Here is a 24,502-nt window from a genome sequence, read left to right on the forward strand (position 1 = left end):
TGGTAACTTCTGTATGTGTTAGTTCATTATCTTTGATGTCTGGTAACTTCTGTATGTGTTAGTTCATTATCTTTGATGTCTGGTAACTTCTGTATGTGTTAGTTCATTATCTTTGATGTCTGGTAACTTCTGTATGTGTTACTTCATTGTCTTTGATGTCTGGTAACTTCTGTATGTGTTAGTTCATTATCTTTGATGTCTGGTAACTTCTGTATGTGTTAGTTCATTATCTTTGATGTCTGGTAACTTCTGTATGTGTTAGTTCATTATCTTTGATGTCTGGTAACTTCTGTATGTGTTAGTTCATTATCTTTGATGTCTGGTAACTTCTGTATGTGTTAGTTCATTATCTTTGATGTCTGGTAACTTCTGTATGTGTTAGTTCATTATCTTTGATGTCTGGTAACTTCTGTATGTGTTAGTTCATTATCTTTGATGCTCGCTGCATACTTTTAACTTAATTGCAGATAGAGCAGCAGAGTAAAGCACCTCCTCTACTAATCATCTTGGATTGATAGTTACTGCTGGGCGAAACAACGTTTCAGTAAATGTGTCTTATTCACAAACTTGTCTGTATATTTTACCATTGATATTCATTCCATTCAACTACTATCTTAGGACTGGTTTCCACTAACCCTATAAGTTTTTCGATATGGATAAAATAGACTTCGGAAAATACAAAGAACTAGTAAAGTAAGTCATTTCTGTAGGTCAGGCAAGCATACCTGGAGTTTACCTGGAGAGAGTTCCGGGGGTCAACGCCCCCGCGGCCCGGTCTGTGACCAGGCCTCCTGGTGGATCAGAGCCTGATCAACCAGGCTGTTACTGCTGGCTGCACGCAAACCAACGTACGAGCCACAGCCCGGCTGATCAGGAACCGACTTTAGGTGCTTGTCCAGTGCCAGCTTGAAGACTGCCAGGGGTCTGTTGGTGATCCCCCTTATGTATGCTGGGAGGCAGTTGAACAGTCTCGGGCCCCTGACACTTATTGTATGGTCTCTTAACGTGCTAGTGACACCCCTGCTTTTCATTGGGGGGATGTTGCATCGTCTGCCAAGTCTTTTGCTTTCGTAGTGAGTGATTTTCGTGTGCAAGTTCGGTACTAGTCCCTCTAGGATTTTCCAGGTGTATATAATCATGTATCTCTCCCTCCTGCGTTCCAGGGAATACAGGTTTAGAAACCTCAAGCGCTCCCAGTAATTGAGGTGTTTTATCTCCGTTATGTGCCCCGTGAAAGTTCTCTGTACATTTTCTAGGTCGGCAATTTCACCTGTCTTGAAAGGTGCTGTTAGTGTGCAGCAATATTCCAGCCTAGATAGAACAAGTGACCTGAAGAGTGTCATCATGGGCTTGGCCTCCCTAGTTTTGAAGGTTCTCATTATCCATCCCGTCATTTTTCTAGCAGATGCGATTGATACAATGTTATGGTCCTTGAAGGTGAGATCCTCCGACATGATCACTCCCAGGTCTTTGACGTTGGTGTTTCGCTCTATTTTGTGGCCAGAATTTGTTTTGTACTCTGATGAAGATTTAATTTCCTCATGTTTACCATATCTGAGTAACTGAAATTTCTCATCGTTGAACTTCATATTGTTTTCTGCAGCCCACTGAAAGATTTGGTTGATGTCCGCCTGGAGCCTTGCAGTGTCTGCAATGGAAGACACTGTCATGCAAATTCGGGTGTCATCTGCAAAGGAAGACACGGTGCTGTGGCTGACATCCTTGTCTATGTCGGATATGAGGATGAGGAACAAGATGGGAGTGAGTACTGTGCCTTGTGGAACAGAGCTTTTCACCGTAGCTGCCTCGGACTTTACTCTGTTGACGACTACTCTCTGTGTTCTGTTAGTGAGGAAATTATAGATCCATCGACCGACTTTTCCTGTTATTCCTTTAGCACGCATTTTGTGCGCTATTACGCCATGGTCACACTTGTCGAAGGCTTTTGCAAAGTCTGAATATATTACATCTGCATTCTTTTTGTCTTCTAGTGCATTTAGGACCTTGTCGTAGTGAGCCAATAGTTGAAACAGACAGGAGCGACCTGTTCTAAACCCATGTTTCCCTGGGTTGTGTAACTGATGGGTTTCTAGATGGGTGGTGATCTTGCTTCTTAGGACCCTTTCAAAGATTTTTATGATATGGGATGTTAGTGCTATTGGTCTGTAGTTCTTTGCTGTTGCTTTACTGCCCCCTTTGTGGAGTGGGGCTATGTCTGTTGTTTTTAGTAACTGTGGGACGACCCCCGTGTCCATGCTCTCTCTCCATAGGATGGAAAAGGCTCGTGATAGGGGCTTCTTGCAGTTCTTGATGAACACAGAGTTCCATGAGTCTGGCCCTGGGGCAGAGTGCATGGGCATGTCATTTATCGCCTGTTCGTAGTCATTTGGCGTCAGGATAACATCGGATAGGCTTGTGTTAATCAAATTTTGTGGCTCTCTCATAAAAAATTAATTTTGATCTTCGACTCTCAGTCTGGTTAGCGGCTTGCTAAAAACTGAGTCATACTAAGACTTGAGTAGCTCACTCATTTCCTTGCTGTCATCTGTGTAGGACCCATCTTGTTTAAGTAGAGGCCCAATACTGGACGTTGTTCTCGATTTTGATTTGGCATAGGAGAAGAAATACTTTGGGTTTCTTTCGATTTCATTTATGGCTTTTAGTTCTTCCCGCGAATCCTGACTCCTAAAGGATTCTTTTAGCTTAAGTTCGATGCTTGCTATTTCTCTGACCAGTGTCTCCCTACGCATTTCAGATATATTGACCTCCTTTAGCCGCTCTGTTATTCTTTTCCGTCGCCTGTAAAGGGAGCGCCTGTCTCTTTCTATTTTACATCTACTCCTCCTTTTTCTTAGAGGAATAAGCCTTGTGGAAACATCGAGTGCCACCGACTTAATCTGTTCTAGGCATAACTTGGGGTCTGTGTTGCTTAGTATATCTTCCCAGCTTATATCGGTTAGGAATTGGTTTACTTGGTCCCACTTTATGTTTTTGTTATTGAAGTTGAATTTGGTGAATGCTCCCTCGTGACTAGTCTCATTATGTCGGTCTGGGGCTCCACGCATACATGTCTGAACCTCGATTATGTTGTGATCTGAGTATATTGTTTTTGATATGGTGGCATTTCTTATCAGATCATCATTGTTAGTGAAGATGAGGTCTAGTGTATTCTCCAGTCTAGTAGGCTCTATTATTTGCTGGTTTAGATTGAATTTTGTGCAGAGATTTAAAAGCTCGTGTGAGTGTGAGTTTTCATCAGAGCTGCCTCCTGGTGTTATTACTGCAACAATATTATTTGCTATATTCCTCCATTTTAGGTGCCTTAAGTTGAAATCCCCCAGGAGCAAGATGTTGGGTGCAGGAGCTGGAAGATTTTCCAGACAGTGGTCAATTTTTAACAGCTGTTCCTGGAATTGCTGGGATGTTGCATCCGGAGGCTTGTAGACTACCACAATGACTATGTTTAGGTTCTCGACCTTTACTGCTAAAACTTCCACTACATCATTTGAGGCATTAAGCAGTTCTGTGCAAACAAGTGACTCTGCAATGTACAGGCCAACCCCCCCCCCCCCTTTTGCCTGTTCACTCTGTCACATCTGTATAGGTTGTAACCTGGGATCCATATTTCGTTGTCCAAGTGATCCTTTATGTGGGTCTCAGTGAAAGCCGCGAACATTGCCTTTGCCTCTGCAAGCAGTCCACGGATGAAAGGTATTTTGTTGTTTGTTGCTGGCTTTAGACCCTGTATATTTGCAAAGAAGAATGTTATCGGACTGGTGGTATTGTTGGTACTGGGAGGGGATTTTTTTTCCGGCATTAGTATCTGTATCTGTTGGTTTGGAGTGGAGGCCATCGACTGTGGTTCCACTCCAGGAATGACTGGATTTGGTGTACGATTTCTGCCATTTCCTGCCAGTTTTTTTTCCATCCTGGCACTAAAAAACCTCTCCCTCTTGAGTGGCTGTGGCTACCCAGGTTTTCCCATGGCCTGGATGTTTTGTATATTTTTGTCCCCTTTAGATGGTATGCCTGGCAATTTAAGTTATAGCACAGTCTTTCCTGTACTGAAGAGGTACACAGTTCAGGGTGAAAAAGCTTACAGGAAGGGAGTTTGCATTTTCCTGTTGTCATATGGGCATGGCATTTTCTAGGGTGGTCATAGTTGCACGTCCCATCTGTTTTTCCAGATTTCCCATGCCAGCAGATACCAAGTGCATAGTATGTGCACAGGCTTGGTTTCCGTTTGCCTTGGGTCTCTATGACTGTATTCCCTGTTGGTGCATGTTTCCCTGTCTTACTTCTATCCTCCCTAGCACCAACAATGGATAGAAGAATTTCCTGTATTATTATAACCCAGGGACGATAAGGCCTGTTATCCTTTTATTAAATGGACGCAAACCCAACACATAAAACAATGATAAGAAAATCTAAACCCCTGAATTCTGTTAGAAAGTGTTTGGTCGGTGACATATTAACATTACATTTATCATACAGTGTTGTAAAAGTGGTGAATAATAAAGAAAATAATATGAGTTACATTATTACCCCAGCTGACAGGTAATGATAGATGACCCTTGTTTCAGTAACACAAACCTAATATAACTAATTGCTTAAGAAACAACAAAAAAATTTTACACTGTAGGCTGCAAAACCATATTTCAGTCATCTCGCAGGTGAATCAGAATTATGTTTCCTGCTTCCTCGTGACTGCACAGGAGTCATACTCTGATTCTTTTCTCTGAAGACCCGTTCTTTGTCCAGAGGTGATAACCATTTCTTGTGCAAAGTCTATGCTTTCAATCTTGCTGGAGACGAATTCATAGAGCTTCTGCTTGTTGTTTGCGTCCAGCAAGAAGAATGAGGCACTTGTGCGACATTTGGGAACCTTTTTTGAGGAAACATTTCGCTAGCCAGTGGCTTCTTCAGTCCATTACAGAGAACAAAGGTGAAAGACGAGGAGAAATTTGAGGTAAACAGTCCCTCAGCCTGGAGTCGATGTGTTTAGACCATCAATCTTAAGAAAAGTACAGCATATACTGCAGTCAGGTGTGTAGAAGCAGGAGGAGGCAGAATCACCACTAGTGTCAGCAGGTCTGTATTGGACTGAAGAAGCCACTGGCTGGCGAAACGTTTCCTCAGTAAAGATTCCCAAATACAGTCATTCCTGGAGTGGAACCACAGTCGATGGCCTCCACTTCAAACCAACAGATACAGATACTAATGCCGGAAAAAAAATCCCCCCACTACCAACAATACCACAAGTCCGATGACATTCTTCTTTGCAAATATACAGGGTCTAAAGCCAGCAACAAACAACAAAATACCTTTCATCCGTGGACTGTTTGCATAGGTAAAGGCAATGTTCACGGCTTTCACTGAGACCCACATAAAGGATCACTTGGACAACGAAATATGGATCCCAGGTTTCAACCTATTCAGATGCGACAGAGTGAACTGGTAAAAGGAAGGGGTTGGCCTGTACATTGCAGAGTCACTTGTTTGCACAGAACTGCTTAATGCCTCAAATGATCTAGTGGAAGTTCTAGCAGTAAAGATCGAGAACCAAAACCTAGTCATTGTGGTAGTCTACAAGCCTCCGGATGCAACATCCCAGCAATTCCAGGAACAGCTGTTAAAAATTGACCACTGTCTGGAAAATCTGCCAGCTCCTGCACCCAACATCTTGCTTCTGTGGGATTTCAACTTAAGACACCTAAAATGGAGGAATATAGCATATAATGTTGTTGCAGTAATAACACCAGGAGGCAGATCTGATGAAAACTCACACTCACACGAGCTTTTAAATTTCTGCGCAAAATTCAATTTAAACCAACAAATAATAGAGCCTACTAGACTGGAGAATACACTAGACCTCATCTTCACTAACAATGATGATCTGATACGAAATGTCACCATATCAAAAACAATATACTCAGATCACAACATAATTGAGGTTCAGACATGTATGCGAGGATCCCCAGACCGACATAATGAGATTAGTCACGAGGAAGCATTCACCAAATTCAACTTCAATAACAAAAACATAAAGTGGGACCAAGTAAACCAAGTCCTAACCGATATAAGATGGGAAGATATACTAAGCAACATAGACCCCAACTTATGCCTAGAACAGATTAACTCGGTGGCACAAGACGTATGCACAAGGCTTATTCCTCTAAGAAAAAGGAGGAGTAGATGTAAAATAGAAAGAGACAGGCGCTCTCTTTACAGGCGACGGAAAAGAATAACAGAGCGGCTAAAAGAGGTCAATATATCTGAAATGCGTAGGGAGACACTGGTCAGAGAAATAGCAAGCATTGAACTTAAGCTAAAGGAATCTTATAGGAGTCAGGAATCGCGGGAAGTACTAAAAGCCATAAATGAAATCAAAAGAAACCCAAAGTATTTCTTCTCCTATGCCAAATCAAAGCCGAGAACAATGTCCAGTATTGGGCCCCTACTTAAACAAGATGGGTCCTACACAGATGACAGCAAGGAAATGAGTGAGCTACTCAAGTCCCAGTATGACTCAGTTTTTAGCAAGCCGCTAACCAGACTGAGAGTCGAAGATCAAAATTATTTTTTTTATGAGAGAGCCACAGAATTTGGTTAACACAAGCCTATCTGATGTTATCCTGACGCCAAATGACTTTGAACAGGCGATAAATGACATGCCCATGCACTCTGCCCCAGGGCCAGACTCATGGAACTCCGTGTTCATCAAGAACTGCAAGAAGCCTCTATCACGAGCATTTACCATCCTATGGAGAGGGAGCATAGGCACGGGGGTCGTCCCACAGTTACTAAAAACAACAGACATAGCCCCACTCCACAAAGGGGGCAGTAAAGCAATATCAAAGAACTACAGACCGATAGCACTAACATCCCATATCATAAAAATCTTTGAAAGGGTCCTAAGAAGCAAGATCACCACCCATCTAGAAACCCATAAATTACACAACCCAGGGCAACATGGGTTTAGAACAGGTCGCTCCTGTCTGTCTCAACTATTGGATCACTACGACAAGGTCCTAGATGCACTAGAAGACAAAAAGAATGCAGATGTAATATATACAGACTTTGCAAAAGCCTTCGACAAGTGTGACCATGGCGTAATAGCGCACAAAATGAGTGCAAAAGGAATAACAGGAAAAGTCGGTCGATGGATCTATAATTTCCTCACTAACAGAACACAGAGAGTAGTCGTCAGCAGAGTAAAGTCCGAGGCAGCTACGATGAAAAGCTCTGTTCCACAAGGCACAGTACTCGCTCCCATCTTGTTCCTCATCCTCATATCTGACATAGACAAGGATGTCAGCCACAGCACCGTGTCTTCCTTTGCAGATGACACCCGAATCTGCATGACAGTGTCTTCCATTGCAGACACTGCAAGGCTCCAGGCGGACATCAACCAAATCTTTCAGTGGGCTGCAGAAAACAATATGAAGTTCAACGATGAGAAATTTCAATTACTCAGATATGGTAAACACGAGGAAATTAAATCTTCATCAGAGTACAAAACAAATTCTGGCCACAAAATAGAGCGAAACACCAACGTCAAAGACCTGGGAGTGATCATGTCGGAGGATCTCATCTTCAAGGACCATAACATTGTATCAATCGCATCTGCTAGAAAATTGACGGGATGGATAATGAGAACCTTCAAGACTAGGGATGCCAAGCCCATGATGACACTCTTCAGGTCACTTGTTCTATCTAGGCTGGAATATTGCTGCACACTAACAGCACCTTTCAAGGCAGGTGAAATTGCTGACCTAGAAAATGTACAGAGAACCTTCATGGCGCGCATAACAGAGATAAAACACCTCAATTACTGGGAGCACTTGAGGTTCCTGAACCTCTATTCCCTGGAATGCAGGCGGGAGAGATACATGATTATACACCTGGAAAATCCTAGAGGGACTAGTACCGAACTTGCACACGAAAATCACTCACTACGAAAGCAAAAGACTTGGCAGACGATGCAACATCCCCCCAATGAAAAGCAGGGGTGTCACTAGCACGTTAAGAGACCATACAATAAGTGTCAGGGGCCCGAGACTGTTCAGCTGCCTCCCAGCATACATAAGGGGGATTACCAACAGACCCCTGGCAGTCTTCAAGCTGGCACTGGCCAAGCACCTAAAGTCGGTTCCTGACCAGCCGGGCTGTGGCTCGTATGTTGGTTTGCGTGCAGCCAGCAGCAACAGCCTGGTTGATCAGGCTCTGATCCACCAGGAGGCCTGGTCACAGACCGGGCCGCGGGGGCGTTGACCCCCGGAACTCTCTCCAGGTAAACTCCAGGTGGGCTCAGGTTCAGGAAGAGGTTTGCTTCTTCATACTGTGCTTAGCAGTGATTGAATGAACATTGTCTCTCTTTGTCTTGTATGGACTTCGTCTGTGGAGAAATTTTCTCCAGGAGGGGGGTATCAGCCCCCTTCAGCCCCCTTCAGCCCTTTCAGCCCTGAGGGGCCAAGCCCTCTCAGCCCTGAGGGGCCACTCAGAAGGGGCGAGCGTCTTGTTTACTGCTAGAGTGAGTAATTGATCACAGATGCTATGCCACGTAGTCAAATGACCTCTGCTCCTTGCAGCGGTGTTGCAACGTGTATTTTTATAAGAGACAGTACATCTCTTATTTAGCAGGACAATTAAGGAAAATCCTACTCCCACTTTATTACCATAGTAAAGATGTACATTGTTGTCTATGATTAAGACAGCAAGAAACAAACATTTTGCTTTGCTTCATCGAGGAGGTGACAGGGATGCAAGTTACTAGGTCAGCGTTTTTTTTGTGCTGGGGGCAGTGACGGCATGGAGCGCTGTAGCGTCTGGCAGACTATCTTTGACTCTATTACGAGTGACACTGACGCTAGGATAACCAGCAAAGAACACTGATCTGTGCGTTAGTGTGGACAAAGTGTCTCACAAAACACGATAAACATAAGAGAGGTGTGATCAGCTTCTCTTGTGATACATTGTGAACAATAAAGACAAATCTTGTGGAACATAGTGTACCAATGTGCGTTTCCTAGACAATGGAAGACGTGGACATCCAAGGACACTTCAGCTTCTATCAAGTCACCGATATCTGTCGAAGGTGTTGAGAACACCATAGCTCACGTTACAAAGAGCAAGGTATGTTACGAATTTCTTGTAGATCGGGGGATTGCGCAATTCTTGAGTCACAAGGAGTTTGTAATCAACCTATAATCGGCAGTAAGGTGTGGACTTTTGAGTCCAAACAAGTAAGTATTTCGTCAGCCATCATCGAATGAAATATGCTAACATAACACCCCCTAGGGGTAATTTATACTTACAAATTGTATCTCTTGACAGCCCACTGTTGTGATGGTTTCGACAGCTTCTAGACCTCGTCTGCAGGGGCGGCTGTGTAGACGATTTGCTGTCATTTATCAGCTAAGTGTTCATTATATATAGTTATAATAAACACGGCAGGTAAGGCCAAAAATCTCAACAGAGTTTTGGTCCTTCGAACCGGATAAAGACCACACTGTGGTCCAAATATGTTGTACTCCAGTGTACAAATAACCTATGAGCCAAGGTCCTTCGAAAAAAGATGTAAAACTAGTGTTTTACAATATAAATCAGTATAAATGAGTCCCTCCAGACTGAATCACAGAGAATGGGCAGCCAAAAGAAAACGGGCGCTCACCCAGAGTTCACCCAACGAAAACGGGAGCTGGGTGACTCACCCAACAAGAAGACGGGGGATGGTATCCTGCACCCTCCATCAACTGCTCCAATCTTGAAATCGCTGATTAAGACAACACCCAAGTGATGTTGTTTGTCTGAATGTATATATACACATAGTGTTTATAATGTTTATAGACCGAAATTAAGAGACAAGATTGTGTTAAAGTTTGTTTCTTATAGATCTACCTGTTATATTAAAGGAACTTATATATAAAGTGTAAGCTTTCAAATATATATTAACAGTGAAATTTATATATGTGTAAGTAATATTCACGTGTGATTTACAGTTATACAGTGACATTTATAGTGTATAGTGAATGAAGTGTATAACATCGTTATTTACGATTAATCATCGTGGTCAGGCTGACACAGCAAACTCTAAGCCATAAACACCAGACACATGTACCCTGTACCCTTCATGGTCATTGACCCTGAGGTTAAGCTTAGTGGGTCAGTAGTGTCTGACTCGATTATTGCTGACTTAAGCATAACAAAAACTCAGCTGTCTATAGCAGTACAGTGTTTTTTAAACACTCTAAGTGTGGTGCTAGAATTTTCAGTATACCATTAAAATGGCTTGTTTGAAAACTCAGTTTCAGTCTTTACAGACTAAGATTACACAATTAGAAAATCTAATTTCAGTCTGTCTAGGATTAACTCAAGATACAAACATAGATTTTGATGATCTTGAGGTCAAGTTTGAATTATTTACACAACGCATGGAAATAATTAATTCAGACTATACACATTATGAAAATAAATTTCTTGAATCAGATCCATCTGAGGATGAAATTAAAAATGTTTTGGATACTTTTAGTGATCAACAATTAAGGTGGACAGGAGTACAGGCTATCTGCCGTAAAACTCTGTCACAGAGACCTACTGTAACTAGTGGTCAAACACCTGTTACACCTGTAACAACAACAAGTGTCCCATTACCAAGCTTACCTACATTGTCATTACCTATTTTCCAAGGTCATAATTATGAAGAATTCATTAGTGGTTTTCAATCCATAGTAAATTCACGAACTGACATAGATGAGATTGCTAAGTTCAATTACCTTAAATGTCTTGTGAAGGGAGAACCCTATGAACTGATTAAGTCATTTCCGGTGGTTAAAGGTAATTATCAAATAGCCTTACGTGTCTTAGCAGACAATTACTTCGATGCTGACAAGGCTAGAGTTAGACATGCAGTCTTAATATCAAGCTTGAAGCCACCCAAACATTGTTATTCAGACTTACAGGCATTTAGAATCACATTAGACAATAGTCTCAGATCTCTAGGTGCTAAATATGACCTAAGACAATGTGATTGGTTTATCAGTGGTATTGTACAAGATAAGTTGTCACCACAAACTATTGAACGATTAAATATTATGTTCAATAAACGCTATTTCACTTGTGAGGAAATTAGCAATGGTTTACAAACAATAGTTTCATGCATGCAAGCAACGAGACAAGATGAAAAATCCACAAATCCAGTGGATAATAAACCTTCAACTCAGTATAGAAAGAGTATACCTACTCCCACTAAACCACATAATGGGAAATCCCATATAGGCATTTATCAAGCTGTGAATACAATAGACAGTAAACAGACTGTCATACATAAACGTACTCCAAAATGTGTACTTTGTGATGGAACACATTGGGCACAGTATTGTAGTCAATACACATCAATGGAGGCACGTAAACAACGTGTTCATCAGCTGAAAAGATGCATCAAGTGTTTAGGTGAACACAAGGGAGGAAAATGCTCACTGAAGAAGTGTTTTAAATGCAAGGGTATGCATCATACAGCATTATGCCCAAATACTTTTGCTGAACAGCAGCAGACTTCCACAGAATCAGGAAGTCAACAAGCAACAGCATTAAATGTGAGAGATAAGTTTAAAGCAACTGCTCTCCCGATAGCTCGAGTTGAGTTATCTAATAAATTACACAAAACCAATGTGCTAACACTATTTGATCAAGGCTCACAAAGGTCCTTCATAAGAAGATCAGTGTTGCAGAAACTGAATAAACAACCCTATGCCAAAATACAGTTAGATATAGCTGGTTTTTTCCACAATTCTGGTAAACAGACATATGACCTAGCCAAAATCACTGTTGGTCTAGGAAACAGGAAAAAGACAGTAGAAGCTGTGGTAGTAGATGATTTGCCTAAGTCTGTGCAGATCCAGGGATTAAAAGAAACAGTTGCAGCACTGAAAGCAGCTAAGGTCAAGTTAGCCTGTCCTGACATACAGACGGACACAATTAGTCCAATTGATTTAATCATTGGAAGTGATTATTATCACTGTTTTGTGCAAAATATAGTAAGTAAACATGATGTTCACTTGCTGAAAACAGCAGGAGGCCACATGATATGTGGTCCCATTCCCTCTCAAAGTGGGAAAGAAGCTGATATTGATTCAGTGGAAAATGTACTAGTTACGAGAATAACCGCTGATCATGTACCACAGCAAAAATTATCATTACTGGAAGAAATGAATGAACCAGTTGATAAGTTGTGGGATTTAGATGCGATAGGTATTGATGTAAATAAACCAAGCCCACAAGAGTCTCAGACTTATAACCAATATTTGGACACTGTCAAATATAAAGATGGACAGTATTGGGTTAGGTTACCATGGAAATTAAATCCACCACATCTACCTAGCAATTATCGCATGGCTTTCGGACAGATGAAAGCACAAATACATGAGCTCAGGAAGAATCCAGAGTTACTGACTGTCTATGATAATATCATACAAGAACAGTTGGACAATAAATTCATTGAGGAAATAGTCGAAGATAAGTTGAAGACAAACGCTCATTATCTCCCGCACCATGGAGTCAGAAAAGATTCTGAAACCACTCCACTACGTGTTGTATATAATTGCAGCGCACGTGCAAATAAAGATGTAGCAAGTCTTAATGACTGTCTGATGACCGGACCCTCACTAACTGAGAAGCTTGGAGACGTGCTTATGAAATTTCGCACAAACCCATATGCCTACACGGCTGATATTTCCAAAGCTTTCTTAAGAGTAGGACTACAAGAAATAGATAGAGATTATACTCGATTCTTGTGGCCTGAAAATCCACATGATCCTCAAAGTCCTGTGAAAACTTATCGTTTCAAATCAGTATTATTTGGTGCAACATCCTCTCCATTCTTACTAGAAGCTACTCTAAATACACATTTGAAGAAATCTGAAAGTCCCTTCAAAGAAGTCTTAAAGAAAAGTTTCTATGTGGACAATCTTCAAGGTACTGTGAATAAAGAGGAGGATTTGAAATCCTTATACAGAGAAGCTAACAAGGAGATGAAAGAAGCAAATATGCCTCTAAGGATGTGGAATACAAATTCAAAGCAATTAAGGGAACTTATCAAAGAAGATTTCCCTGAAACTGAAATTCCTGATTGCAACAATATGCTGGGACTTAATTGGAACACACAGGAAGATACTTTGAGTCTCAAAAGGATAAACAATAAATCATGCAGTACACTCACTAAACGTAGTTTACTGTCAGAGGTATCACAATGTTTTGATCCTCTAGGACTCGTCTCACCAATTACCATAAAGGGTAAAATGCTTATGCAAGATGCATGGAAGCTCAAAATTGGATGGGATGAGAACTTGCCTCTAGAAATGAGTCAAGCATGGGATGAAATATCCAGGGAGTTTAAACAACTTCATCAAATTAAATTTCCCAGACAAATAGGTCAAGAGGGAAACAAGTACACATTACATGTGTTCTGTGATGCGTCAACCAGAGGTTATGGCGCTGTAGCTTACATGAGTAATGCTGAAGGAAGTACACTAATTACTTCAAAGGCCAGGGTAGCACCCTTGAAGGTCAGAACAGTACCACAATTGGAACTGACAGCACTCTATGTAGGTACAAAATTAGCTGTCTATCTCAACAAAGTACTTGATCATCTCACTATTGAGAAAACCGTGATCTGGAGTGATAATGAGGCAGTTCTCCAGTGGTTAAGAAATAATAAGAGTAAGCTGGTCTATGTACAGAACAGAGTAGCAGAAATAAAAGAGATGCAGAGAGATTATCTCTTTCTTCACGTCTCTACCCAAGAGAATCCAGCTGACATGTTGTCACGTGGTGTCCCACTCAAGAAATTTGTGGATAATAAATTATGGCTCCACGGACCGAACTGGCTCTCTAATGAAAATAACTGGCCTCAGCAAAAAGCTCACATTATGCCAGAAGAAACAGTCTGCTTGAACACAGCAGAAATAAGTTGTGTAAATACTGCAGACACAACAGAAATAGTCATTGATGGATCTAATTACTCATCTTTGGGTAAACTCTTAAGAGTTACAGCTCTTGTCTTTAAATTCATTAAAGGAATAAAACCTGATTATGAATGTCTTGAACCCATTAAATACTGGGTGAAACTAATACAGAAAGACGTTTTCTCTACAGAATATAAATTTCTAGAAACACAAGATAAATCCCCAAAGAAACCTGTTATGATTAATTCTTTAGGACTTTATCTCGACTCAGAAAAGATTATAAGATGTCGAGGAAGAATTCATAATTCTTCACTACCTAAAGAAGCCATACATCCAATATTGATCCCCAAGAATCATTGGCTAACAAAACTGATTGTGCAAAACGCCCACAGTAACGTGTTACATGGTGGGGTAGCTGACACACTTTGTCATATACGACAATCCTACTGGATACCTCAAGGTCGACAAAGTGTGAAAAAACAAATAAAGGACTGTATTACTTGTCGTCACTACGATATGCGAGTATGTCAGTATCCAGGTCCACCTCCATATCCCTCTGAAAGAGTTTGTCATATCACTCCATTTGAGGTGACAGGTGTAGATTATACTGGACCAATAATTTTAACCAAAACAGTTGACAAAGTTCCCATCAAGGTGTACATCTGTTTGTTCACTTGTGCTACAACTAGAGCAGTACATCTAGAAGTAGCCACTGACATGTCTGCTGAAACCTTTATCAAATTATTCAGAAGGTTTGCAGCCAGAAGGGCATGTCCCAGACTGATGATTTCAGATAATGCAACGAACTTTGTTGCTGGTGCTGCTTATATAAGCAAGATCTTTGATCAACCAGAAGTACAACAGATGCTGAATCAACGCAGATGTCGTTGGAGATACATTCCTCCTAAATCTCCATGGCACGGCGGATTTTATGAAAGAATGATCGGCATTGTAAAACGTTGTTTAAGGAAGACTCTTCATCGTCAGAGAATAGACTTAGAAGAATTCCGTACAGTTGTGACTGAAATAGAAAATAGAGTCAACAACAGACCTCTAACTTATGTTACCGATGATCTGGACAATTTAGAAGTGTTAAGTCCATCTCATTTACTCCATGGCAGAAGGCTCGAACCTGTTCCTCCCATGAATGATAAAGAAATCATAGAGGATCCTACTTATTTCGAACCTGAGCAACTCAGACGTAAATTCAAACACCTTAATAAAGTGATTGAACGTTGGGAGAAAATTTGGCGAGAAGACTATCTCACCTCATTGAGAGAACACTTCTATGGAGCTGGTGTTCCTGAAAATCATAAGTCCTTAAGACCTGGTGACATAGTGATTATCGACAATGATGGTCCGAGGTCCCAATGGCCACTTGGAAAAATTGTGACCATATATCCTGATGCAAATGGAATCATCAGGACAGTTGATGTTTTGAGCAAAGGTGTAGTGAATAAGCGGACAATAAATAAACTAGTGCCGTTAGAATTACACAGTGTTGAAAACAAAATTAGTGATTCTCCAGAAACCACACAGACTAAAGCTGTTCAGAAAAGACAAGCAGCAGTGGTGGCGAGTGAGAAAATTAAATTAATGTTAAGTGATGAATAGTTCACCTGCAGCGAACCTCTGCCGCCCCCCAGTGTGGAGAAATTTTCTCCAGGAGGGGGGTATCAGCCCCCTTCAGCCCTTTCAGCCCTTTCAGCCCTGAGGGGCCACTCAGAAGGGGCGAGCGTCTTGTTTACTGCTAGAGTGAGTAATTGATCACAGATGCTATGCCACGTAGTCAAATGACCTCTGCTCCTTGCAGCGGTGTTGCAACGTGTATTTTTATAAGAGACAGTACATCTCTTACTTAGCAGGACAATTAAGGAAAATCCTGCTCCCACTTTATTACCATAGTAAAGATAGTGTACATTGTTGTCTATGATTAAGACAGCAAGAAACAAACATTTTGCTTTGCTTCATCGAGGAGGTGACAGGGATGCAAGGTACTAGGTCAGCGTTTTTTTTTTTTTTTGTGCTGGGGGCAGTGACGGCATGGAGCGCTGTAGCGTCTGGCAGACTATCTTTGACTCTATTACGAGTGACACTGACGCTAGGATAACCAGCAAAGAACACTGATCTGTGCGTTAGTGTGGACAAAGTGTCTCACAAAACACGATAAACATAAGAGAGGTGTGATCAGCTTCTCTTGTGATACATTGTGAACAATAAAGACAAATCTTGTGGAACATAGTGTACCAGTGTGCGTTTCCTAGACAATGGAAGACGTGGACATCCAAGGACACTTCAGCTTCTATCAAGTCACCGATATCTGTCGAAGGTGTTGAGAACACCATAGCTCACGTTACAAAGAGCAAGGTATGTTACGAATTTCTTGTAGATCGGGGGATTGCGCAATTCTTGAGTCACAAGGAGTTTGTAATCAACCTATAATCGGCAGTAAGGTGTGGACTTTTGAGTCCAAACAAGTAAGTATTTCGTCAGCCATCATCGAATGAAATATGCTGACATAACACCCCCTAGGGGTAATTTATACTTACAAATTGTATCTCTTGACAGCCCACTGTTGTGATGGTTTCGACAGCTTCTAGACCTCGTCTGCAGGGGCGGCTGTGTAGACGATTTGCTGTCATTTATCAGCTAAGTGTTCATTATATATAGTTATAATAAACACGGCAGGTAAGGCCAAAAATCTCAACATTTGTTACTCATACATATTTAAATATATTTATTTAAAATGCTTTTTGTTTAGTAAAGATGTGTGCATTTTATAGTGTTTTACCAAATCCCCAGACTGGTGATTAGAAGCGAGATTTGTGTTCAGTGAGATGGTTTGCCTGCAACATGGTTTCCTTTGGGAGGAAAGGAAAGCACGTCTCACAACTTGTCAGCCTGCTTGACTGGGACACTGGAAACAACCCTTAAGACATAGAAGTTTGCTCCCATATTGCAGTCACTTCTTGCTGAGAGATATATCAAGAGCGCTGCACATCTGTTCTATATGACAAGACTAGTAGCCACGACTCTGTCATTGAGGCAGAAGATGCTTTTCTTAAAAGCATATCGATGTAAAACATCCCACTTACACATGGCTCATTTTCTAAACACTCAAAGTGAGCTGTCCACTAGGATGGCATCTAGACCACGAGTGGCATGATCCATCCAAAAATTCCTTCTCTTGAAGGACGAGGCTTGACTCTGGACAAGTTTAGCAAATCTTGAACCACAGCCAAGCTGATCAGGTACTGACTTTAGTTGTCTGTTCAGCGCCTTCTTCAAGACAGCCAGGGATCTATTGGTAATTCCCCTTATGTATGCTGGGAGGCAGTTGAACAGTCTTGGGTCCCCTCACACTTATTGTGTTGTCTCTTAGTGTACTCATGGTGCCCCTGCTTTTCATTGGGGGAATATTCCATCTCCTGCCGAATCTTTTGCTTTCGTAGGGAGCGTGTATAGGTTTGGTACTAATCCATCCAGGGAATATAGATCAAGGGACTTCAGCCCTCCCTGTAATTTAGGTGCTTTATCGTCAGCAATTTTGTTTGCTTTAAAGGGTGTACACCAGTATTCCAGCCTAGAAAGAACCAACGATTTGAAGAAGAATCATCATGGACGTGGCATACCTAGGTTTTAAGGTTCTAATTATCCATCCTATCATTTTTCTAGCAGGTGATGTAGATGCATTGTTGTGGTCTTTAAAGTTGAGATCTTCTGACATTATCACTTCCATGTCCTTCACCTAAGTTTTTCGCTCTATTGTGTGGTTAGAATTTGTTTTATACCCTCATAAAGTTTTAATTTCCTCAAGTTTCCCATATCTGAATAGTTGAAATTTCTCTTTATTGAGCTTCATATTGTTTTCTGTGGCCAATTTAAAGATTTGGTTGATGTCCGCTTGGAGTCTTGCAGTGTCTTCGATGGAGGTCACTGCCATGGCAATTCGAGCGTCATCCGGTAGTCACCTAGTGGCCTGGTGGCTAAAGCTCCCGCTTCACACATGGAGGGTGGGTGGAAACATTTCAACATGTTTCTTTACACCTGTTGTTGTCCTGTTCACCTAGTAGCAAATAGGTACCTGGGTTTTAGTAGATTGATTTGGGTTGCTGTGAGGGAAAAGATCAACAGATAGGAGTAGCGAGCGAGTATATGGTAATGATAGTTTGATTGCCTACCTGTTAAGGTAGGGTCAGTCTATCTCCCGCTATCCCCCCCCATTTCATTTTTCATTTTTCTTTAAAGTAGGATACACCTTCATTTTTCAATGTTTTATCTTTGCATTACTAAATAATAAAGTGTTTATCTTTGTGAATTATTTTTTTTTTCTATTCATTAATTTTCCTGAGGAGGAGCCAGCCATGGTAATACTGTCTGAAGTTGTTACAGGGCTGAGTAAGCCTTCATAGTCACATCCTGGGGTACAAGGTTGAGGACCCCAATGGAAATAAGTTAGACAGTCCTTAATGATGCACTGGCTTTCTTGGGTTATCCTGGGTGGCTAACCCTCTGGGATTAAAAATCCGAGCGAAATCTTATCACAGAGGTACGGCTTACATCTCTGTCTGTGTCAGATATGCAGATGAGGAACAGGATGGGAGCGAGTACTGTGCCTTGTGGAACACAGCTTTTCACTGTAGTCGCCTCAGACCTTACTCTTTTGTGTTCTATTTGTTAAAAAGTTATAGATCCATCTACGAACTTTTCCTGTTCCTTTGTCACGCATTTTGTGCACTATTACACCATGGTCACACTTGTCGAAAGCTTTTGCAAAGTCTATGTATACTATATCTGCATTTTGTTTGTCCTCTAAAGCATCCAGGACCTTCTCATAGTGGTCCAGTAACTGGGACAGGCTGGAGTGACCTGCTGTATTATCAGTCTGTATTGCTTTACTGCCACCTTTGTGGAGTGGGGCTATGGCTGTTGTTTTTAGTGACTCTGGGATGACTCCTGTGTCCATGCTCCCTCTCCATAGAATGCTGAAGACACGTGACAGGGGCTTCTTGCAGTCCTTGATGAACACGGAGTTCCATTAGTTCGGACCTGGGGCAGAGTGAATGGGCATGTCATTAATTGCCTTTTCGAAGTTTTGTGGTATTAAGACAATATCAGAGATTTTTTAATTAACCAAATTTTGAGTCTGGACCATAAAAAAAATGAATTTAGATCGTCGACCCTGAGTCTGGTTAATGTCTCACTGAACACTGAGTCGTACTGGAATTTCAGAATCTCGCTTATTTCTTTGCTGTCATCTGTGTAGGTCCCATCTTATCTAAGTAGGGGTTCAATACTGGATGTTGTTTTCGCCTTAGATTTAGCATGCGAGAAGAAGTATTTAGTTTTTTTTTACAATTTCATTTGTGGCTTTAAGTTCTTCCGGAGATTCTTGTCTCCTGTAAGGGTCCTTAAGCTGAAGTTTGTTATTTGCTATTTCTCTGACTAGTGCCTCCCTTCGTATTTCAGATATTCCATCCCCTTTGAGCAGTTCTGTTATTCTTCGCCTGTATAGGGAGTGTCTTTTTTTTAGTTTACATCTTTCTTTTTCTTAATGGAATGTGCCTTGAGCAGACCTAAAGTGCCACAGAGTTATTTTTTTCTAGGCAAAGGTTCTGATCCTTGTTGATTAGGATATCTTCCCAGCTTGTTTCATTTACGACATGGTTGACTTGTTCCCAGTGTATGCTTTGTTACTGAAGTTGAATTTTGTGAAGGCACCCTCATAACTGATCACATTTTGTTGGTCAGTTGCCCTGTGCACACATGTCTGTACCTTTATTATTGATACAGTTGTATTAAGTATCAGATCGTCGTTGTTAGTGAAGATGAGATTCAGGGTCTTTTATTTGCTGGTTTAAGGTGAATTTGGTGCAAATATTTAATGGATCATTTGCGTGTGAATTTTCATCAGAGCTGCCTCCTGGGGTGTCTACTAAAACAGTATTTGCTACTCTCCTCCATTTTAGGTATCTGAAGTTGAAATCCCCAGTTTGGGACAGGATTTGGTAGATTTTCCAGACTGTGGTCAGTTTTGAAAACCTGTTCTTGGAATTGCTGGGAAGTTGATTCTGACAAGGTTTTGGTTTTCGATCTTTACCGTTAAAACCAACTACATCATTTGAGGTGTTTAGTAGCTCTGAGCAAATGATTGACTTTGTGATGTACAGGCTAAGCCGACCCAGTATTGCCTATTTTATCCGTCGCATCTGAATAGTTTATAACCTGGGATCCATATTTCGTTGTCACAAGGATCCTTTATGTGGGTCTTTGTGAAAGCCGCAAACAATGCATTTGACTCCGTGAGCAATCCCTTGATGTAAGGTATTTTGTTGTTTGTTGATGGCTTTAGACCCTGTATGTTTGCAAAGAAAAATGTCGTTATTGATGGAATTTAGGAGGCCTTTTCTGCTGGCAATATCTGTTGTTCTGGAGTGGAGACCAATGACTGCCCCTCCACTCCACAAGTATTTTCAGTTGGTGTAGGATATCCTGATAACTGCTGAAAATATCGAGGTGTAATAAATACAGAGTGTCACTCTCATGCTAGTATGTTGCACAATTTGATTTGGTTGTGATTATATGGTTAAAGAATTTGAATAAATTATGAAAAATAAGTCTTTGTAGATATCACATTTCATACTCCACCAACAAAATATCTCTGTGACTAAGTGGTTACATCACTGGTCCTGCTGTAAGTATGGAACATGGTTACATCACTGGTCCTGCTGTAAGTATGGAACATGGTTACATCACTGGTCCTGCTGTAAGTATGGAACATGGTTACATCACTGGTCCTGCTGTAAGTATGGAACATGGTTACATCGCTGGTCCTGCTGTAAGTATGGAACATGGTTACATCACTGGTCCTGCTGTAAGTATGGAACATGGTTACATCACTGGTCCTGCTGTAAGTATGGAACATGGTTACATCGCTGGTCCTGCTGTAAGTATGGAACATGGTTACATCACTGGTCCTGCTGTAAGTATGGAACATGGTTACATCGCTGGTCCTGCTGTAAGTATGGAACATGGTTACATCACTGGTCCTGCTGTAAGTATGGAACATGGTTACATCACTGGTCCTGCTGTAAGTATGGAACATGGTTACATCACTGGTCCTGCTGTAAGTATGGAACATGGTTACATCACTGGTCCTGCTGTAAGTATGGAACATGGTTACATCACTGGTCCTGCTGTAAGTATGGAACATGGTTACATCACTGGTCCTGCTGTAAGTATGGATCTCAGTAGTAGTAACCAGTTACCAGTAACCAGTGTACCGTTGACTCAACGACCAACCGTCTCTGCCTGAGTCACTATCTGAATTCATATTGTGCTGACCTCAGCAGTATCAAAGGCCCCCTCACATAGGGTACTGTGGGTGGCTAGTCAGTGTTACGAGTGTGAGCAAGGAGGCAAGGTAACGGCTGGCAGGGCTCTCTCCACATATCTGCAATTATACGTAATAACAGCCTACATGAGTATTTCTTACCTAATCCACGTGTCGAACTCCCCACATGATAAATGGTGGCACCGGTGTGGAGCGTGGATTTACGTTTTTAAGGGTAATTCAAGAAGTTAGAAGGCTGTTTGTGAGAGTAGCGGCAGGGTCAAAGGTGAACCTCCAGCCAGCCGCCTCACTCCCCTCACAACCTTCAGCCTGCAAGCCTGTTGCAGCCGTTTCAAGCTTCCTGGCTTAGTCGTGTGCTAATTGCTTCAATCTCCGAGGGGTTGACCCGGATTTTGCAATTAAGCCAGTCAGTAAGCCAGACTGTGGAAGTGAACGCCAGTCAGCCTATCATCCAGCCTGTCTCCTGTCATCCAACTGCTCCTCCATGCTTTGTGCATCGTTACAAGTCTTCCAGTCAGCCATTCTCGTGGGGTAAGCCAGTCAGCCAACCCAGCTTCTAACCCAGCTGAGAGAGAGAAGTAAGCCACGCAGTAAGAAGTAATCCAAGTTCCTCTGAAGTATTGTCTATATCGCTTTGTGCTCCCTGTTGGATGCTAAGAGTGGTTTTCACCATTCCTGTGGCATAGAGTGGGTTATCAAGCCACCTTCGTGGGTAGAGTGGGGGTGTGCGTCAGTGAGTGCCAGCAGAGTCACACCCACCACCACCACTCTCTCCCACCACTATATAACCACCACCAGCCACCCACCACCAGACACCTCATCTACCTGTGGTTGTTTGTACCCTTGTACCGGGTCCTAGTACTGTTTTGGCTCACATAATTGGTCAAGAGATTGTAGCTGGCGCCAATGATTAAAACCCAATTATGAGACTTCCCCGAGAACGCGCATTTCTTCCGACAACAGTGTGAATGTAGGAGGCGTCATCACCCCTCACCGCCCGTCTACTACTCCAGACTTCAGTGATAATTTTCTTGAGACATTTTTCTTGCATTTAAAGACATTTGCGTGTGTGAGACATTTATAGTAAATTGCTTGTGTACTCTAAACCTTGTGTTTTCAGTTTTTCTTTGACTCATTATTTTTACAATATTTTTCAGTGTTTTCACTTATCTTATATTTTTATTCTGTGTTTTTCTTTATGCTACTCCTGTCTCTAGTAAGTATTATTGTGTAGTGTACCAGTCAGTCACTCTGTGAAGTGATTCATTTTTTTTTTATTGTATTCTTTCAGCATTGTATTCTCCAGTAATTGTCATTGTATTTCATGCAGTGATATTCACCCCAGTATACTAAATTATCCATTTATTTCTATGTGTGTCTTTTTTTTTCGTATGCCAGCAGTGTCTCATTCCTCTAATTTTTTCGCAGACTGTGTACCATTATTTTTGCCAGCAAATTTTTGTCGTATCAATCACAGCAAGATTTTGTTGTATCAGTCACAGCAGGATTTTGTTGTAAGAATATATTATAATGAAGTGTGCTCTGCCACTGTAAGTGTTGACCTAACCGTTTTGTTCCTTTGTTTTATTTTATTCATATTTTTATAATTCTTGAACAAATTCACTCTTGATGCAATTTCAATTACTTTTAACGTAAAGTGTTTTCCTTACTCTGTTTGAGTAAATTGTTTTGTCTAATTTACAATTAAGAGTTAAAGTGTTCAATCAGTTTATTTTTTTTTTCTTCATAATTTTATTTCATTATTTTACCTGAGTTTTCCCAGTGACACTTTATTACTGCAGTGATTATTTCTACACTTTATTTTGTTGCACTTGTTCAGCAGTGAATTATTTCCTTCTATTGATATTTTTATGAATTATATTTTAATTTTGTCTATGCATTCTTAGAAAATACTTAAATTTCCCAGTTAACAATTTAATAATTTTATTTTATACTTTCATATTGATTTACAAATTTAATTAATTAATTTCTTTATTAGCAAGAGTAAAGACAGCTCATTTTGCATTTAATTCACTCTCCAGTAATATTTTTACTTGTATATTTCAATGTAAATTTTTTTTCTTGGTCAATAGTCCTTTAAATTGAGTTTTCCTTCCTCTTGCACTGTATCTTAGACATTAATTTTTTATTATTTCTGCAGAATTAGTTGTATATCTTTTATTTCAATTCTAGAATTTTATATCATTTTTATTGTTCATTATTTTTGCCTTATTTGTTCTCGTGTTACTTTGCCATTATGTCTCACATACCGTCAAGTGATACTTTAGTGAATGTCGACACTCAGACCTCTCAGGCTACTGCTGGTCCTGTCATCAGTCCTCACAGTTTCTTAGCGACTGACAGACCGACTCAGACACCGAGATATTATAGTTATACTCGTGATTCCCTTGATGCGTTACCTTTATTCAATGGCCATGTACATAGTCTTGAAGCATGGTTTGCAGCCATTCGTTCTCGTGCTAGTGCTCTAGGTGAAGGTCCTCCTTCAGAGGAAAGTCTTATCAGACTTGCTAAAGAAGCTCTTTATCGATTTCCTGCTACTGTTCACGTTGTTGATCTCCTTGATATGCGAGACTTCAGGAATCTTACTAAGTGGTCACAATATGAGGAACTGATTCGTTCTTTCCTTGTCCCAGTAAAAACAGCTGATCCATATGTCGTTCTTAGGGAACTAGTGAATGCTACACCCATGAGTAATGAATCGTTGAGTGCATTTGCTGTTAGATTAGACAAACTTTTATCATCATTTATCAATGCTGTCCAATCATCATCTTTTCTCCCTGAAGAGGCTAAACCATTTACAGAATCACTTGCTAAAATAGCAGCTTTTGGAGCAATCAAAGAACTAATGCCGCCTGCTTCCGTGTGTGCTTATGAGGCTCATCCTCCAACTGTGACGATGGAACCACTTACAGCCTTAAATCATGTACGTTCCTTGTGCCCCCAGGGTACTTTCCCTTGTATCAAAAGTAATGTCACACATATGCCTCAGTCTGCACCACCTCTTGTTTGCGCCACAGAGACAAATCGTGGTCGTCAACCATCTCAGAGATCACCAAGAACCAGTGTACAGAGTCGTTATACACCTCGTAGTATTCATAGTACATTCAGTAACCATAGTCGGCGGAATTGTTACAACTGTGGTTTCCGTGGCCATATTGCAATT

The 24,502-nt window shown here is 41.1% G+C and overlaps 1 protein-coding gene across 1 annotated transcript in view; it reads left to right on the forward strand.

Moving 5' to 3' along the window:
- Nucleotides 1-24,502, forward strand: part of LOC128700457 (dynein axonemal heavy chain 12-like) — a gene marked incomplete at its 5' end in the record, with an annotated part of 447,977 nt that overhangs the window by 279,427 nt on the left and 144,048 nt on the right. The window lies entirely within an intron of this gene.

The sequence above is a fragment of the Cherax quadricarinatus genome, unplaced genomic scaffold (genome assembly GCF_038502225.1).
Source record: "Cherax quadricarinatus isolate ZL_2023a unplaced genomic scaffold, ASM3850222v1 Contig49, whole genome shotgun sequence".
NCBI classification, from domain to species: domain Eukaryota; kingdom Metazoa; phylum Arthropoda; class Malacostraca; order Decapoda; family Parastacidae; genus Cherax; species Cherax quadricarinatus.